Genomic DNA, 19,405 nt, shown 5'->3' with positions numbered 1-19,405 from the left:
GGGAGGAGGGGGCTGTGTAGCGCTATATATAGGGGGAGAGGTTCTGTGTAGCGCTGTAAACAAGGGGAGGAGGGGGCTGTGTAGCCCTATATACAGGGGGAGGGGGCTGTGTAGCGCTATATACAAGGGGAGGAGGGGGTCTGTGTAGCGCTATATACAGGGGGGAATTGCTGTGCAGTGCTATTTACAAGGGGAGGAAGGGAGCTGTGTAGCCCTTTATACAGGGGGGAATTGCTGTGTAGCACTATATACAAGGGGAGGGGGCTGTGTAGCACTATATACAAGGGGAGAGGGTGGCTGTGTAGTGCTATATACAAGGGGAGAGGGTGGCTGTGTAGCACTATGTACTGAAGGGAATTGCTTTGTAGCACTATACACAGGGGGCTGTGTGGCACTATCTACAGGGGTCTATGTGGCACTATCTACAGGGGTCTGTGTGTCACTACCTACAGGGGACTGTGTGGCACTATCTACAGGGGTCTGTGTGGCACTATCTACAGGGGGTCTGTGTGGCACTAAGTACAGGGGGGTCTGTGTGGCACTATCTACGGGGAGGTTTGTGTGGCACTATCTACAGGGGTCTGTGTGGCACTATCTATAGGGGGGCTGTGTGGCAGTATCTATAAGGGGGTCTGCATGTGGCGCTATCTGCAGGGGGCTACGTGACCCTATCTGCAGGGGCTGCGTGTGGCGCTATCTGCTGGGGGCTGCTTGTGATGCTATCGACAGGGGGTAACGCTGTCTACAGGGGGATGTGTGTAACGCTAGCTACAGGGGGGCTGTGTGTGTCGCTATCTACAGTGGGGGTGAAGCTATCTACAGGGGGATGTGTGTGGCACTATCTACAGGGGGTGTGTGGCACTATCTACAGGGTGTGGGTGTGCGTCGCTATCTACAGGGGGTCTACGTGGCGCTGTCTACAGGGGTCTGTGTGGCGCTATCTATAGGGACAGTGGTGTAATGAAGGATTCTTTCATTGATGCCTATAATTGGTGTTTATAACTGTCTATATTACTGCTGTACTTGTAATATTATAGTATTTAAAAAGTAATTTAAAAATAATTTAACCCCTTCCCGACATTTGACGTATCTATACACCAAAGTCGGGTAGGGGAAGAATGGAACGGACTCGCAGAGTGAAGCCGCTCCATACAATGCCGGTGTCGGCTGTATGTTACAGCCAACACTTCAGAGTAACGAGCGGCATCATGCTCGAGCGGGATTCCGCTCGTTTAACTCGTTAAATGCCGTGGTCAATAGCGACCGCAGCATTTAAATCATTAGAAAGATGGGGCGACCCCCTCTAACAGCTCATCGCGCCCCCCGCAATGCAATCTCGGGGGTAGTGCGATTGTTTCTATGGCTACCTGGGGGCCTAATCAAGGCCCCCAGGTCTGACATCTTTGTGCTCTGGCAGGGCTTAATAGAAGCCTGTCACAATCACGATATACTGCAATACATTAGTATTGCAGTATATCGTGCTAGCGATCTAACGATTGGTGGTTGAAGTCCACTAGGGGGACTAATAAAAACCTTTACCAGGGGGAAGGACCACTGTTTTTGGGCTTCCCCAGCCTATTAATACCAGCCTGCGACCGCCCCAATGACCGACCATCGCTACAGATGTTTGGGTACTGGAACGTACCTGGCTCTTCACGACGGTGGTGGGTACTGGGGTAATAATGGGGGTTAGTGTTAACCTTTTTACTGGCTAACATTAAGCCCCGCCTTAGTAATGGATGCTGTCAATCAGCCAGCGGCCATTACCAAGGCAGTAGTAATAAGGGGGAGTTCACACTGAGTTTTTTTATGAGTTTTTTTACGCGGAATCCGCGTCGGAAAACGCGCCAAAAAACTGCCAAAAATGCCTCAAATTTATTTCAATTGGAGGCGGAGGCGTTTTTCCCGCGAGCGTAAAAACCGTCTCGCGGGAAGAAGAAGGGACATGCCCTATCTTCGGGCGTTTACACCTCTGACCAGCCATTGACATCAATGGGTGGCAGAGAAAGCGTATTTCGCTGCTTTTTTTGCCTGCGGTGCTCAATGGCCGCGGACAAAAAAACGCTGCAAAAAACGCAGAGAAAATCGGCATGCAGGCAGAGCAAAATCTGCCTCAAAATTCCAAATGGAATTTTGAGGCAGATTTTCGTCCTGCAAAAAACTCTGTGTGAACCCAGCCTAAAAGTTTAAAAGAAAATACAGACATAGAAAAAAATATTTTATTGAAATAAATCCCCCCCACACAACCCTCATTAATCATTTTATTGAAAATAAAAAAAGCCGTCATCGAAGTAGTCCTCAAATCCAACGTAGTCCAACGACCGAACCTGTAAAAAAACACAAACACAAAAAAAAATCATAACACATGTGGTAGGCTTGGATACAGTGCCCATGTGCCCATTTTTTTTTTTGTGAACCAGCTTAAAAAAATACAAAACTTTTGTGTTAGGGCCTGTTCACATCACCGTTCGCTTCCGTTCCGGGTTTCCGTCTGAGGTTTCTGTCGGGTGAACCCCGCAACGAAAAGTGAAAGTGACAGCACAGCTTCCGTTTCCGTCACCATTAGCGCAGTCGACTGCGATATTGATTCCGTCCGAAAACCAGCCGGAATGGTGACTGAAACGGAAGCTGTGCTGTCACTTTCATTTTCCGTTGCGGGGTTCACCCGACAGAAACCTCAGACGGGACCCCGGAGCGGAAGCGAACGGTGATGTGAACAGGCCCTTACACAAAAGTTTTGTATTTTTTTAAGCTGGTTCACAAAAAAAAATAATTCCAAATTCTACTGGACCAACTGCCTATTTAGAGAGCGGCAGCAGCTCCAGGAGCGACATGATAAGGGACACACTAGGCGGATATGCTGAGTAAAACTACACAGCTTATCCGCCCCGGTAGCCGCAGGGAATTCTGCAAGCAAAACCGCACCAAATAGTGGCGCAGGTTTCGGGAGGCATGTCCGCTGCGGGAATCCTGTAGGGGAAAAAAAGTTTAGACTTGCCCCGGCCGTAGTTTAAGTGACGCATCTCTCTCTTCTGAACGTAGCCCCACCTCCTGGGATGACGCTGTAGACCATGTGACCGCTGCAGCAGTCACATGGGATGAAACGTCATGACAGGAGGCCGGGCTGCGCTAAGAATAGAGGATCGCGTCACCTAAACTACGGCCGGGGCAAGTCTAAACTTTATCAATTTAAAAAAGTATCTTTTTTTATTCTCTTTTGTGATTTTTTGCGGCAGAACCGCAGCATTTCCGCAACAGAGGAGCAGCGATTCCACAGAATAAATTGACACGCTGCGGCTTAAAAAACCAAAAGTCACACTGCAGATCCATTATTTTTGCAGCGTGCATATGAGATTTGTTCAAATCTCATCCACTCTGCTGCGACTGTGATACGCTGCGGATTCTCTACAATAAAATGTGTTGCATAAAATCCGCAGTGTTCATGCCTAGTGTGTTCCTACCCTAAGGCCGGATTTACACGAGCGTGTGCTTCTTGCGCGCGCAAAAATGTGGCATTTTGCGCATGCAAAAGGTCCATAACAGCTCGGTGTGGCAGCAGCGTATGATGCGCGGCTGCGTGATTTCCGCGCAGCCGCCATCATTATGACACTCTGTTTGTATGCTTGTAGCACGTGATGCTTTTCTGTTTTCATTCATAGTTCATACGGCTGCGTAAGTGCTGGCCGTGATTTTCACGCACCCATTGACTTCAATGGGTGCGTGATGCGCGAACAATGCACAAATATCGGACATGTCGTCAGTTTTACGCAGCGGACACACGGACACACGCTGCGTGAAAATCACTGACAGTCTGCACGACCCCATAGAGTAACACAGGTCCGTGCGAGGCGCGTGAAAATCACGCACGTTGCACGGACGTATTACACGTTTGTCTGAATAAGCCCTAACAATAAGGCCCAGTTCACAGAGTTTTTGGGCCTTGATATTGACTCGGACGCTGCGTCAGAATCAGCACCAAACAACTTCCAAAACCACCTCCCATTGATTTAATCTGAAATCAATGGGAGCCAGTCGCGGAAAAAAGAAAAAGCAGCACGTCCTTTCTTGCCGCGGTTCCGCCTCTGACCTCCCATCGAAATCAATGGGAGGCAGAAAATGCATTTTTCGCTGCGTTTTCTGTCTGCTGTTCTCAGTCGCCGCGGGCAACAAACGCGGCAAGATAGTGTGGGCAGGTCAAAATCTGCCTCAAAATTCGGTGCGCGGTTCCAGACGGTCGCCGGTGCGCATGCGCGGGAGTTTGCGGGTGCGCGCGATCGGTCGCACGGGCGGCGGTGTTTGACGGCCCCCATGCCACCCAGGGCCGATATCAGGGGGGGTATTAGGGGTACTGATGTGAGAGGCCCGGCCAAACCTAATTGAAAGGGGGGCCCGCAGCTCATGACATTCTTTTGGTGAAAAAAACGGGCCCCATTGCAGGGGCCTGTTTTTTTTCTACCAAAGGCAAGTCGCGGCAGTTTGCCGGGCCCCCCTTTCAATTAGGTTTGGCCGGGCCTCTCACATCAGTACCCCTAATACCCCCCCTGATGGCGGCCCTGGGTACCATGATATAGTGCTGGACGGAATACCGTTAACAGGCGGTGCCACGGTAGGGGGGCCCAGAAAATTTCGCTGTAGGGGGCCCTGAAATTCCTGATGGCGGCCCTGCTCTCACGGTTCCCCTGTCCACTATAGCAGCCGTCGCGGCTGCTACGAGGCCCACGACATGAGGTGGCCTGCGCCGCCTGGCACATAACACGCAGATACAATTGAATACTATAGGCTGCAGGCCACATTAGGTCTGCAGCCTATAAGACGCTGCATCACGCTGGTCTACACAAGAGGTGGTGGAGCTCTATATCCGTCGCAGGACATAAGTAATTATTTATTTTTGGGGGTGGGCTGTGTATATATCGAAAACAGGGGGGATGGCTGTGTGGCGCTACCTACTAGGTGGGGCTGAGTGGCACTTTCTACTAGGGGAGCTGTGTGGCACTATGCAGGGGGAGGGCTGTGTGGCATTACATAGGGGGAGGGCTGTGTGGCACTATACATCGGGGGAGGCAATAAACGGGGAGGGCTGTGTGGCACTATATAGGGGGAGGACTATGTGGCACTATCTACAAGGGGAGTGTCACTATCTACTAGGGGGCTGTGTGGCACTATATAAGGGGGAGGACTGTGGCACTATCTACTGGGGTGTGGCACTATTTACAAGGGGAGCTGTGTGGCACTATCTACAAAGGGGAGGTTGTGTGTGGCGCTATCTACAAGGGGGGCTGTGTGTGGCGCTATCTACAAGGGGGGCCGTGTGTGGCTCTATCTACAAGGGGGACATGTGTGTGGCACTATCTAACAGGGGCGCTGTGTGTGGCACTACCTACAAGGGGGGTTAAGTGTGTGGCACTATATACAGGGGGCTGTGTGTGTGGCGCTATCTATACGGGACACTGTGGTGCTATATGCAGGGGGCACTTTTATTGTGTTGGGCACTGACGGATCATTATTACCATATGGGGCACTGTGGGTTACCAGTTTGTTTAGGGGATGGGGTATAGGTGAGGACGATGATGGAAAAGCGAGAAACCAACATGTCTGTGTGTAAAATTCTGCAGAGATGAGTCGTGACTGGAACAAGTCGTTACAGTGGTCTGGGCCGGATGCAGAAAAAGAGGGACAGTCACTAGATATAAATGTGCTGTAATCACTTATATTTTCTGCAGAGCTCCTGTGTATAACTGCTATCTACGACTATACGGTCACTATATTGAGTAACAGTATGGTGGTATTATTCAGTCACTATGGGGTTATAGTGTGGCAGTATTTTTCAGTAATAGTATGGGGGTATTATTCATACCCCGCCCTCTAGATAGTGCCACACACCCCCTTGAGATAGCACCACACCCCCTGTCCCCGCTCCGTCCTGTTCTCCAGCGATGCAGACCTGGTCTCTTCTGACCAGGCCTCATCCAACAGAGAGATGCCGCTGCGCGATGACATCTGCATCACAAAAAATTGGTTCCCTTGACTTGCCAGCTCTGTCAATTGTAGATACAATTGAGTCCTGTGCAATTGAGTCCTGCCTGTGCTTTCTGCGATGCAGATATTAAAATCCGCAGCATGTCAATTGATCTTGCGTTTCCGCTTGCAAATTGTATATGGCTAGTTCTAAGGAAAATCGGATCAAAATCTGCAGCATAGAAACACGCCGAAAAACACATTAAAGCGTAAAAATCGCACCGAAAAATGCATCATTAGGTGCGGTTTTTACCTGCGAATTTCCTGTGTATTTGGTGTGTACTGTATGCAGATTTGGTGCATATTTTCCACAGCAAAATACGCAATGTGTGCATGTAGCCTTAGGCTGAATGCGCACGTTGCGTATTACGTGCGGATTTGCCGCGCGGATTTTCATGTGGCAAATCCGCAGCGTAATACAGTACCAGCATGAGATTTCAAGAAATCTCATCTACACGGTGCAGATTTTTTCTGCGCGTAAATTGACTGCGTTGCTTATTTTAAAACCCGCAGCATATCAATTTATCCTGCGTTTCCGCTTGCGCATTGTATGTGACTGGTTTTAAAGAAAAAATGCACCACTATACGCAGCATAAAACCACACCTATTTCCGCATCAAAATTTAAATACCGCATCTAAATACGAATTTAAAAAACCGCACCATTAGGTGCGGTTTTAGCTGCGGAAATACGTGCGTACACCTGCGGTTTTGGTGCGGATTTTCCATATCAAATTATGCAACGTGTCCATATAGCCTAAAAGCAGTGGAGAGGATGAAGAAGGATAAAAACAAAATTTTTTGTCATGTCATCGCAGATATTGTACATGCGCACGTTGCGTATTTTTCTGAGGAAAATAAGCACCAAAACTGCAGCAATACGCAGGAATATTTGCAGGTAAAAACCGCACCTAATTGTGCGTTTTTAAAGCGTTTATCGGTGCGGTTTTTACGTTTTGATACATTTTTCGCGCTGCAGAAAAATACAGCACATGTACATGAGATTTCCTGGAAACTCATTGACTATGCTGGTACTGTATCACGCTGCAGTTTTGCTTTGCGCAAATATGCGTGGCAAAACCGCAGGTAATACGCATTGTGTGCATTGACCCTAAAAGCTGTGACTGAGTAGGAAAGTAGGAGGATGTAGGGTAAGGGTATGTGCACACACACTAATTACGTCCGTAATTGACGGACGTATTTCGGCCGCAAGTCCCGGACCGAACACAGTGCAGGGAGCCGGGCTCCTAGCATCATACTTATGTACGATGCTAGGAGTCCCTGCCTTGCTGCAGGACAACTGTCCCGTACTGTAATCATGTTTTCAGTACGGGACAGTAGTTCCATGGAGAGGCAGGGACTCCTAGCATCGTACATAACTATGATGCTAGGAGCCCGGCTCCCTGCACTGAGTTCGGTCCGGTACTTGCGGCCGAAATACGTCCGTCAATTACGGACGTAATTAGTGTGTGTGCACATACCCTGAAGGTTAAATGTTTTGAAACTCACTACATAAATCTTTCATTTGCCAGTTTTTAGTATCTGCATAAAAGCTTTCCATATAAAAAATGTTCCCCGACAGATGAAAATGTGCTCTTTTTATTTTTTGTATCCTTTAATATGAATACATGTATAAATATTTCAGTGCACCATATTAAAAATATTCTGCAAATATTTGTGGGAAAAAATATAATCTTAAGGAAGAACTGACAAGTGAAGGCCATCCAATTTCGGAATGCAAAATTAAACCTTTATGAAAATAACCTGGATAATAGCTAAAACTGTTATAATTTCCTTATCTAGAAGTGTTCTACATAAAAGCAACTTTCTAAATTAAGGTAGTGTGTGATACACTAATGTTGCACTTTGAAAGCAAGAAGAAATTGACATTAGCTATTGCTCAATATTCTAAGTATCCATGATAGCCACAAAACAAATAAAACCCAACTACACTCAGACAAAATTTAAAGGGGTACAGGATATATACAGACAAATATACAATGAAAGTAGAGGCCAGTGTCTGCCCCTAGTAAGTCAGTCAAAGTCTATAATACTTCACTGCTCTACGCTTTTTAGGCAGAATAATGCCAATCCAGCTTCCACATGGAAACAACCCCACAACTTCTCTCCACACTAAGTAATTGCAAGGAATAGTGGCAACAGTGTTATTCTGGGATCTGTAGTTGGTATAGATGCCAGGCAACTTGCACGCTGTTTCTCCAGCTAGGTAAAAACTCCAGCCCAAATTACTGAGATATTCGTGACGTAAAGATCCTAGAAAAATCCTACGATAGTGTAATACTATCACACTTTGATAAAATGAAGCATAAAACATCAAAAGCTCATCAATTAAAAGTGGCACGCCAAGTAATCCCTCCATTTCACCTGCTTCGGCTTCTTCCAGGGTATCGTGCAACACAGAATATGCAAAAGTTGCTTGTTAGGTCTAAATCCTACCTCTGGGACTACTGCACCTATCAAACATTTATGGCATATTCTGTTAATATGCCATATATGCTTAAAATTCGAATACCCCTTTAATAAGTTCACTTAAAGGGGTTTTCCCGCGAGGGACATGTCATAAATGTCAGATAGATGTGGGTCCCACTTCTGGAACCCGCACCTATATCTAGAATGGGGCCCCTAAACTCCATTCTTCCTCATTGTGCGTCGGCTGATTTCCGACCATGAAGGTGAAAACAGCGTATCTCGCTGAGCTACGCTGTTTTCGTAAGCCCCGTAGAACTGAATGGTAGTTACGGAAGCAGCGTAGCTCGCATACTAGGCTACTTCCATTACTGTAATTCACTACTATGGGAGTTACGAAAACAGCATCACTCAGCGAACTACGCTGTTTTTGTAACTCCCGACCATAAAGTCAGGAAGTGGCTGTGAGTCACTGATAGCAGACAAAGCTAGAACGGGGTTTAGGGGGCTCCGTTCTAGAGATAGGTGCGGGTCCCAGAGGGACCCGCATCTATCTGACATTTATGACATATCCTGTGGATATGTCATAAATGTGACTCGTGGGAAAACCCATTTAAGTCTTTCAAAAAGGTAACACATGTGTAAAGGATTTGCCTGACACAGCTTCTGTGTCGACGCCAGTGGTTAATTAGCCTGCATCTCTTCCTAGGTCTGCTAGAGTGACTCGATCTGCTACCACTCAGGCTGGTAGGCTGAGGAGTGGAAGAGCCTATCGCAGCCTGGCCAGACGGTTCTAGCTCCCGCCCTTGGTCTACTTATACCTTCATTTGCTGCTTGTCCTTTGCCTGTGATTCTCTTGCCTCCTGGCTCTGCTGTTTCTGCTGTTACCATTGACCTCTGCTTCATATTGACCCTGGCTTGTCTGCCTATTCTCCTGCTCTGCATTTGTTACCTCGTACACTCCTGGTTTGACTCGGCTCGTTCACTACTCTGTTGCTCACGGTGTTGCCGTGGGCAACTGCCCTTCTTCCCTTTCTTCTGTGTACCCTTGTCTTGTCCCCCTGTTGTACGCCGTCGCCTAGGACGGTCTGTGCAAGTAGGCAGGGACTGAGTGGTGGGTAGATTAGGGCTCACCTATCTGTCTCCCTATCCTGACTGTTAGGGATCTGCCAGGTACTTCATCTAGCTATACTCCTGGGATTAATCAATCCACACCTGAGGCCAGACCTGTTCGACTGACACCATCTCCCACCAACCAGGGTGGCAGGCTCAGGAGTGGGAGAGCCTATCGCGGCCTGGTCTGTCGGAGTTAGCTCCGCCCCCTGCCCTTTATTACCTGCCCTGTGCTCTCCCTCAGTGCTTGTAATTCTTTTGGATTCCTGGCCCCACTGCTGCTTGCTCCAGCCTGCTTCTGCCGTGCTTCTGCCTTGCTGCAGTTCTGCTTGACCTGCTTTGCTTTGCCCCTGGCTTGCTTCTGTCTCCGTGCCCGCTCGGGTGTACTCACTTCGTCCTGGTCCTGACTGTTCGTTCGCCGCCCCGTTTCCTCGTGGCGTTCCGTGGCTACTGCCCCTTCCCTTGCGTGTTCCCTGTTTGTCTTCCTGTGCACTTAGCCAGCGTAGGGACCGCCGCCCAGTTGTACCTCGTCGCCTAGGGCGGGTCGTTGCAAGTAGGCAGGGACAGGGCGGTGGGTAGATTAGGGCTCACTTTCCCTTCACCTCCTTCCTGCCATTACACTGACATTACATATGCTATTATTCAGCTATAAACATACAAAATAGAATATCAGTAAGGGAAACATGTGGAGTCTTAAACTACTGCTTTATCTACTGGGTGGGGGAATAGACATTATTGTGGGCAACGGGGAGCATTGCTCTAACTACATGGAAATGGGGGGGGGAGTCTTGCTGTGACTACTAGTAGAGGAACAACTGTGTATTGGGGAAAGGGAAAGCAGTACTTTGGCTACTGAAGGAAAATTGAGTGACTGCTGTGACTACTGAGGGGAGGAGGAAGAGCTATAGACACTCTTGAGAAAAAAGGGAGAAAACATTTGCAACTACTGAGGTAAGACTGTGCACTGCTGTGACTACACGGGGAGAGAAAGGTACCAGTAAAGATAAGGAGAGAGATACTGTTGTGACTTCTTGCAAATTAGGGCAATGTGGGGTCAGGATGCATTGTTATTAAAGTAATATATATGACCAGACTCCTAAATTCTATTTGGGAAGGTTCTACTGTGAATAGTGGAGAAAGGGGTAAAGGCACAACTGGAAAAAGGGAACACTGCTGTGACTACAGTGTGAGCGGAGGACTGCAATTGGGAGAAGGCACTGGAGTGACTATTGAGGACAGGGTGGGAACTTCTGTAACTATTTGAATGGGGAGGAACTTTGTATTATGTAAAGTCATTGCTGAAAGCGGAAGTAGCGGCACAACCGGTACGACTAGAGCAGACAGGTATCTGCATGGAGTTTGTATGTTAAGCATCTTAGTTATACTGTATATAAGCAATAGGAACTTAAAAAATACTAACATAGTAAACGTCATTGCTGTGTTTACTGTGGGATGGGGAGGCAGTACTGTGGTTACCGGGGAATAAAGGGCAATGCTATGACAACTGGGGTAGGGGAAAAAGCAATACTCTGACTACATGAGGAGGGGAAGGCACTGCTATGACTACTGGTAAAGGTTAGAGAAAACACTGTTTTAAATAATGTGGAAGATGGGAGGCACTATTGTGACTGCTGGGGAGAAGAAAAAGTATTACTAGGGAAAGTGAGGAAGGAATTGCCCGGATGTATAGCATGACACTTATTCCCGCAGGGTGTCTGTGCAGTAGAACATTGTGGCACTACTGACAACAGGAAAATACACTCTAGCACTCTCTGCAATATTCCCTTGTCCATAACTAAGTATCCATCTCTCCCAAAGCACTGTGACTGTCATCATTTCATTCAGGGTTGTCTACAGGCACAGGCACCCATTTATTTTATTTAATTTTTTTCTAATTTTATTTAAAAAAAACAAACAGACAAAACGAATCATGCCCGTACATAGATATCATTATGTGGGGGACTATGAACATGTTAATGATTTAGTTAGTTTGCAAAAGAGCAATATATTGTATAACCTGAAATGACTATGTCCATAAAGGTCACCCTCCCGTTGTTGTTTGCATGTTCTACTCCCTGTACTCCTCATTCTGTATGCTAATGCATTATAAATATATGATTTTGGTTATGATAATAATGAGAAGTGTTTATCTGCAGAAATAGAGCAGACATTCAGTGACTCAAATTGCTTTTCTAATTGGATAACCATATGTGGTGACAGTAAAGTTTTCTGGAGGTCTTTTCGGTACTTAAACAATAGTCATTCTTTAATTTAGCCGAATAAGCCGGTCTCCCAGGAAAGGACTACTTCAGCTGTTTTATAAGCTGGAGAAATTAAAATGAGAAAATTGTGTGAAATATTTAGAGCAGATTCATGCAAGCTCAATGTTCAAAGCCGGCTAACTCACCAAGTGTGTGCATTTTATATAGGATACTGTACTTAAAGTACTAAATGCAGAGTTTTTTTTTTATATTTTAGAGTGTGATAATCAGGGAATTGCTGAGCATCATCTGTTTGTGTTTTATATGTCTTTTTATCATGTTTTGTTTTGCTTGTTCAACTTTTGTCTCTGGCTGTTTACAAATAAAAATAAGTTTAACAGATTTGATACTCAAAATATGTTACTTTGTATCCTTGCTGATACTTTAAGTTTTAAAGGCTATGTAAACCTTTGAAGTCATTTTTTTTTTTCAAATAAAGCTATGTATTATGTGATTTTATGTACATTTTAAATAGATTTTTATAAGTTTTTTATATTAAAAAAAAATACTTTTTGAGATAAAGCTTCTATGTATATCTCAAAATGTAAGCCAAAATATAATAAACACCTATTTAAAATTTGCATAAAATCACACAATGCAAGATTTATTTAAAGAAAATTTACTTTAAAGGTTTACAAAGCCTTTAAATGGTTTATCCCAATAGGACAGCTCCTCCTCCAAACATCCCCAGGGACAATCTGATCACAAGCTGGTCCAGCTGCTAAAACCTGTGGACGCAAGAGTAAAAGGCATAGTAGCTGCTACGGGTCCCAGCAGCTAATGAGGCCCTCCACCACACAGAAATGAGGTGCAGTCAGTGATCACTGTCAATAATCGGAGGGGAGAGTGGATGGCTGGCCATCGCACAGGGTGCATCACTTGAGCATGTGGAAGGGGGCACTGCGCTGGCTCCCTTCCCCTGCTTGTGTTCTGAAGCGAGTCTGCAGCTGCTTTTCTGCCCGGGCACTCCTTCTCTGCTCAGTGGCATAACTACCACTGTAGCAGCCGTAGCGGCTGCTAGCGGAGCCAAAGGACATGAGGGAGACCGTGCCGCCCGCCAAAACTGTCCCGCCATGCCCGGTGGTGCTGGTCGATATGGCAGTGGTCTTTAGGACGCAGATATCATTGAATCCTATGGCAGAGCATGGACGTAACTGGATCACGCCAGCCTTCACAAGGATGCCGTTAGCGTTGTGGAGCAGCGCGGGAACGGGGCCTATGTGAGTACATTGTTTCTGTTTTATTTGTTTGGGGGCACCGTCTACAAGGGGGAGGTGGGGGGTCTGTATGACACTGTCTACAAGGGGGTGGGGGCACTGTCTAAAAGGGGGAGGGGGGCACTGTCTACAAGGTGGAGGTGGGGGGCTGTATGGCACTGTCTACAAGAGTGTGGTCTGGGGTTGTATGGCAGAATCTACAGGTAGGCTATACAAGGGGGAGGTAGGGGGCAGCATGGCACTGCCTAGAAGGTGGGGGGGGGGGTTGTATGGCGCTATCTACAAGGGGAGGTGGGGGACCCGGTCTACAAAGGGAAGGTGGGAGGCTCTGTCTACAAAGGGAAGGTGGGAGGCTCTGTCTACAAGGGGGAGGTGGGGGTTGTATGGCACTTTCTACAAGGGGGTAGTCTGGGGTTGTATGGCAGAATCTACAGGGAGGCTATATGGCACAATCTACAGGGGGCACTACCAACAAGGGGGCAGTGTGTGGCACCCAGGGGAAGGGAGGGGGACAATTATACTATGGGGGGCCACTAAAGGTGCATTATACTGTGTGGGGGCCATTAAACTGTGTAGGGCCAATACAGGGGGCAATATACTGTGTGTGCACTTGGGGGCATTATACTGTGTGGGCACAATTAGAGGATAAAATATGGTGTCCTTATAGGGGTAATAATATATTATTAAATACTATTATTATACTGTATGGGGTAGCTATGGGGCATTATACTGTATGGGGGCACTAATGGTGCATTATACAGTGTGGGGGCACTAAAGGTTCATTATACTGTGTGTGTGTGTGGGGGGCAATATACTGTGTGGGGACACTTAGGGGGCATAATATGGTGTGGGAGCACTATAAAGGGCATTATACTGTGTGGGGGCACTATAAAGGACATTATACTGTGTGGGGGCACTAAAAAGGGCATTATACTGTGGGGGAATTATACTTTTTTATGGGGCATTTTTTATGATGGGGGTGTGGCTCCAAAAGAAAATTTCGCAAGGGGCGCCATTTATCCTAAGGCCAGCCCTGGGAGGTGGTGCAAGAACAGTGAAAACTTAAATGCAGATTGCTGCAAAATCAAGTAAGTAAGGGATTATGATTGTGGTCATGGTAGAACGAGGTCCCATTCCAAGCTTTGCTATGGGCCTTCATGGTTACATTTTACTAATCTTTGTGGGTAGCCCTGCGATGCTGTAGGGGAATTGTTGAATTACACAGTGTATTCAAATGAGAAACTAAATAATGGGCGACCATGTAGTAATGGTCACGTTGAGTCCTCTAGAGTAGGAGGTTTTCTCCACTGTTTGTACTGATGATTAATTTCCTTTAAGGGTATGTTCACACGAGGGCGTCCGTAACGGCTGAAATTACGGGGATGTTTCAGCCTGAAAACATCCCCGTAATTTCAGCCGTAACGGCATGTGCAGGCGCTTGAACGCCGCGTCCATTACGGGCGTAATTAGCGCTGCTATTCATTGGAGTCAATGAATAACGGCTCCAATTACGCCCAAAGAAGTGACAGGTCACTTCTTTGACGCGGGCGTCTATTTACGCGCCGTCGTTTGACAGTGGCGCGTAAATTACGCCTCGTGTGAACAGACAAACGTCTGCCCATTGCTTTCAATGGGCAGATGTTTGTCAGCGCTATTGAGGCGCTATTTTCGGACGTAATTTGGGGCAAAAATGCCCGAATTACGTCCGTAAATAGGCCGTGTGAACATACCCTAACTCCTTCCCACTGCAGCCAGTTTTGGCCTTCTTGATGCGGCAATTATTTTATCTTTCATCCCTACCTGCTGAGAGCCATAACACTAAAACTTTTTATTAACGTAGCTGTATGAGGGCTTGTTTTAGGCAGGATAAGATGTATTTTTTATTGGGGAACATAAAGTGTATTGACTACGTTTTCTTTATTTTTTTGAATGAAAAAAAAATTTAATTTGCAATTTTTTAGGTTTGTTTTATTCATGTTTTGTTCACCGAGCAGTATAAATGACATGTTAACATTATTCTGTGGGTCAGTCCGATTACGGGGATTCCAAATTTCTATTGTTTTTTTTTTCTGTTTTTCTACTTTTGCACAACAAAACCAGTTATTTTTTAAGAATCATTTGTGTTCGCGTCACCATATTCTGAGAGCCATAAGTTGTTTTTATTTCCATCAAAGGAGCTTGTTTTTAGTGGTATGAGTTGACTTTTCAATGATAACATTGTGGGGTACAAACAACTTTTTGCTCACTTTAATTCCATTCTTTGAGCTATTTGATAAATAAAAAACAGCAATTCTGGCATTGGTTTTTTTACGACATTACCATTATAGGTTAAATAATGAAATAATTTTATAGTTTGGGTTGTTACAGGCAGGCGATACCAATGTGTAGGTTTTTTTAAAGATTTTTTAAAAAAAACAAACCTACAAGATCCCTTAAAATACCGATATCCAAATATAGTAAGAAAATGTATTCAAAGTGATCACATAAATATATCTTTATTATACACAATTTATAAGCACAGCTAAAAGAAAAACCCCATTATACGGTATTTAGGTGAAAAAACAGTTGCTAATTCTGCATCCAAAATTAGATTTTACATGCAAGCGTATCTTTTTGGCTTCCCGTTGTTTCCAATGAAAATGGGTGGCACAGAATCCGCGCCGCTGCTTTCGTTTCAGTGTGCTGAGAAATGAGCACTGTGTAAATTTAGACACTGATTCCCATTGAAAACAATGGGAGCCAAAAAATAGGCGTTTTGCATGCTGATTCCAATTCTGAAAAAGTGTCAGGATCAGCGTGCAAAAATTGTTGCTGCAACCTAATTGTTAAACTGCATAAACACCAATGTCAAAAACCACAGACTATATAGATTAGAGATGAGCGAACCGGGACAACCGAACCCGATTTCGGTCCGAACATCGTGAAAAGTTCAATTCGCAGCGAATCCGAACTTCACCGGGTTCGGCCGAACACGTTTTGACCGAACCCGGCTACATTTTGGCGCCTGCCACATGTTAGATCTAAAATGGAGGATTTCAAAATATCACCTGACATCAGGCTACCCCATAATGCCTTGCAAACGGCTCTCCCAGCCAATCGGGAGGCAGCATAGGGGCGGGCTCAAGCCTGCAATAATAGTCTATGCACGGAGCTCAGCGGCCATTTTAGAGACAGGAGCTGTAGGGATAGCATCTCTGTGCAGTAAGGGAAAGCTTTAGGAATCTAAAAGCCAGGAATCCAGCAATCGAAGGGGCTCATCCACTACAGCGGGAGTCTACTCTACTCTCAACATCCAAATTGCAATACAAATTCTCCATTTGCCAAACCAGTGTGTGAATAAGCTTTTATAAGGGGCTCATCCCCGTTGCATGGGTTAACATCCAACTTGCAATCCAGGCAGGCAGCTGTAGTACTACAATGCCCAGCATTCCCTGAGTGCACAGTGGCTGATAGAAATTCTCATTCATTGCCATTTGCCAAGCCAGTGTGTGAATAAGCTTTTATAAGGGGCTCATCCCCGTTGCATGGGTTAACATCCAACTTGCAATCCAGGCAGGCAGCTGTAGTACTACAACGCCCAGCATTCCCTGAGTGCACAGTGGCTGATAGAAATTCTCATTCATTGCCATTTGCCAAGCCAGTGTGTGAATAAGCTTTTATAAGGGGCTCATCCCCGTTGCATGGGTTAACATCCAACTTGCAATCCAGGCAGGCAGCTGTAGTACTACAACGCCCAGCATTCCCTCAGTGCACAGTGGCTGATAGAAATTCTCATTCATTGCCATTTGCCAAGCCAGTGTGTGAATAAGCTTTTATAAGGGGCTCATAGCCGTTGATTGGGTTAACATCCAACTTGCAATCCAGGCAGGCAGCTGTAGTACTACAACTGCGAGCATTCCCTGAGTGCACAGTGGCTGATAGAAATTCTCATTCATTGCCATTTGCCAAGCCAGTGTGTGAATAAGCTTTTAGAAGGGGCTCATCCCCGTTGCATGGGTTAACATCCAACTTGCAATCCAGACAGGCAGCTGTAGTACTACAACGCCCAGCATTCCCTCAGTGCACAGTGGCTGATAGAAATTCTCATTCATTGCCATTTGCCAAGCCAGTGTGTGAATAAGTTTTTGTAAGAGGCTCATCCCCGTTGCATGGGTTAACATCCAACTTGCAATACAGGCAGCCTTTGTAGTACTACAACGCCCAGCATTCCCTGACTGACTGGCACCTTATGAGTCACTGATTTTCCGCCAGTCCGAATAACAATTTAAAAGGGCCTCATTTCTGTCTAAGGGTTTAATTCAACGTGCTAATTAAGTACAGCCGATGCCTTTGGTGCTATTATACAAGTCACAGCATACACTGACTGCCACCTATTCACAGTCACTCATTTTCAGCCAGTCCAAATAATATTTTACAAGGGCCTCATTCCTCTAGTAGGGGAAGGGGTTTTGATTCAACTTGCTGCACTCCAGCAGTGAAATGTCTGGTAAAAAAAAGGTTGTGAAAGGACGGGGTAGAGGAAAAAACACCCATGCCATGTCCTCTTCCAGTCCAAATGTTGGATCTGTTGGTGCCAGATCCAGTACCAGCATTTTTGGCACAAGACATGTGCCCAGTTCTACTAGTAACAGCAGCCATGTGCCTGCTGGTAGTAGTAGCAGCAGTATCAGCAAGCCAGACTTGTCTATCTCCTCCGGTGGGCGGGTTATTTTAGACAATACGGCCATTGTGGACTGGTTGGCTGGCTCGCGGTCATCTCAGCAGGAAGACTCTGACGATCTGGCTTCAAGCCAGGTTTCGTTGGATTCCAGATCTTCTACAGTTCCTTGGCACAGTGACAGTAGTAATATGAGTATTTCTAGCGTTTCCATTCCATCATCTATGTCTTCAATCCCCCTTCCTAGCGGAAAGCCATCTTTCCTGAAAGTCCTAAGAGACATCTCCTCGGGTGCGAAGGAAGATACTGAACAACATAGTGATGATGATTTGTTTTCCGCGAGTCAGCCAACGGAGTGTGTTGCGGCGGTGGAAGCGGTGTCCGAGACGCATAGCTGTTTTAGTGGGGGTGTTGGTGGTAGCCGTGGTGGCAGACCCAGTAATGAGGGGGGGCATGGAGCCTGCCATGATGTCATATCACATTCACAACACAGTGACAGAAGTGGCGGGGATGATGAGGAGGGCTATGATGATGTTGTTTTAGACAGGACGTGGGAACCAGGTGACGAGGTGATGACGGCGTCAGAGGAGGAGGGTAGTAGTGGCGGCACTGGCAGTGATAAACAGCCAAGCCGAGGTAGTGGCAGAAGTAAATCTGCAAAACGTTGCAGCGGTAGGGTCAGCTCAGGAGCCGATGACGGCGACACTGCTGCTACTGGTGTAGGCTCCCGAAAGAAGCCTGCCAGACAAGGGGCAAGCTCGGGTGGTGGTGGTGGTGGTGGACGTGGTACTACCTCTTTACGGTACTCTGCCGTGTGGCAATTTTTCTGTACCTTCCCGGAGGACGAAAACATGGCACAGTGCCGTATCTGCAAGCAGATAATAAGGCGTGGGCAGGGCAGCAATGTAGGAACTACCGCTCTACGTAAACACATGGAGCAGCAACACAAGGCCATGTGGGACAATCGACATGCCCCACCATCATGTACATCTAATGAAGACCCCTCTGCCTCTGCTGCTGCTCCGAGTCCCTGTCATCTAAGTAGTAGCCAGGCCTTATCCACCATGTCGTTGTCATCATCATCATCACTGTCATCTAGTGCTCCTCCTACGTCCCGTCAGTTATCCATTACGGAATCGTTGTCCAATAAGCAACAATATATACCCAGTCATCCACTTGTCGTGCGGCTTAATTCACACCTGGCTAAGTTGTAGGTGGTGCAGTCGCTGCCGTACCACCTGGTCGACTCCGCCGGCTTCAAGCAATTGATGGCGTGCGCTCATCCTAGGTGGCGAATACCTAGCCGCATTACTTCTCCAAAACAGCTGTCCCTGCCTTGCACAAGCACGTGAAGGAAAAGGTGGGCCAGTCCTTGCAATTATCCGTGTGCAGCAGGGTACATGCCACCGTCGACACCTGGAGCAGCAACTATGGGCAGGGACAGTACATGTCTTTCACGGCCCACTGGGTCAATATTTTGCAGTCTGATGCACCACCGCTACAATGCCAGGCATTACCACCTCCACGCTTGTATCTTTCTGGTTCAACTCCGGACACCAGGCGCCTACCATCCTCCTCCTCCTACTCCTCCTCCTTGCCCTCCTCAATGGAGGTCTTCCCGTCCCCAACAGGACACAGCGTATCTTCCACTCCTCCTCCCTCCTCTTTTCATAGGTGCAAGGTGAAGCGCCACAACGCTGTCTTACACCTGCTGAGC

This window comes from Rhinoderma darwinii, chromosome 3, assembly GCF_050947455.1.
Source record: "Rhinoderma darwinii isolate aRhiDar2 chromosome 3, aRhiDar2.hap1, whole genome shotgun sequence".
NCBI lineage: Eukaryota > Metazoa > Chordata > Amphibia > Anura > Rhinodermatidae > Rhinoderma > Rhinoderma darwinii.
The sequence above is the reverse complement of the archived record's forward strand: the minus strand, read 5'-3'. Positions refer to the sequence as shown.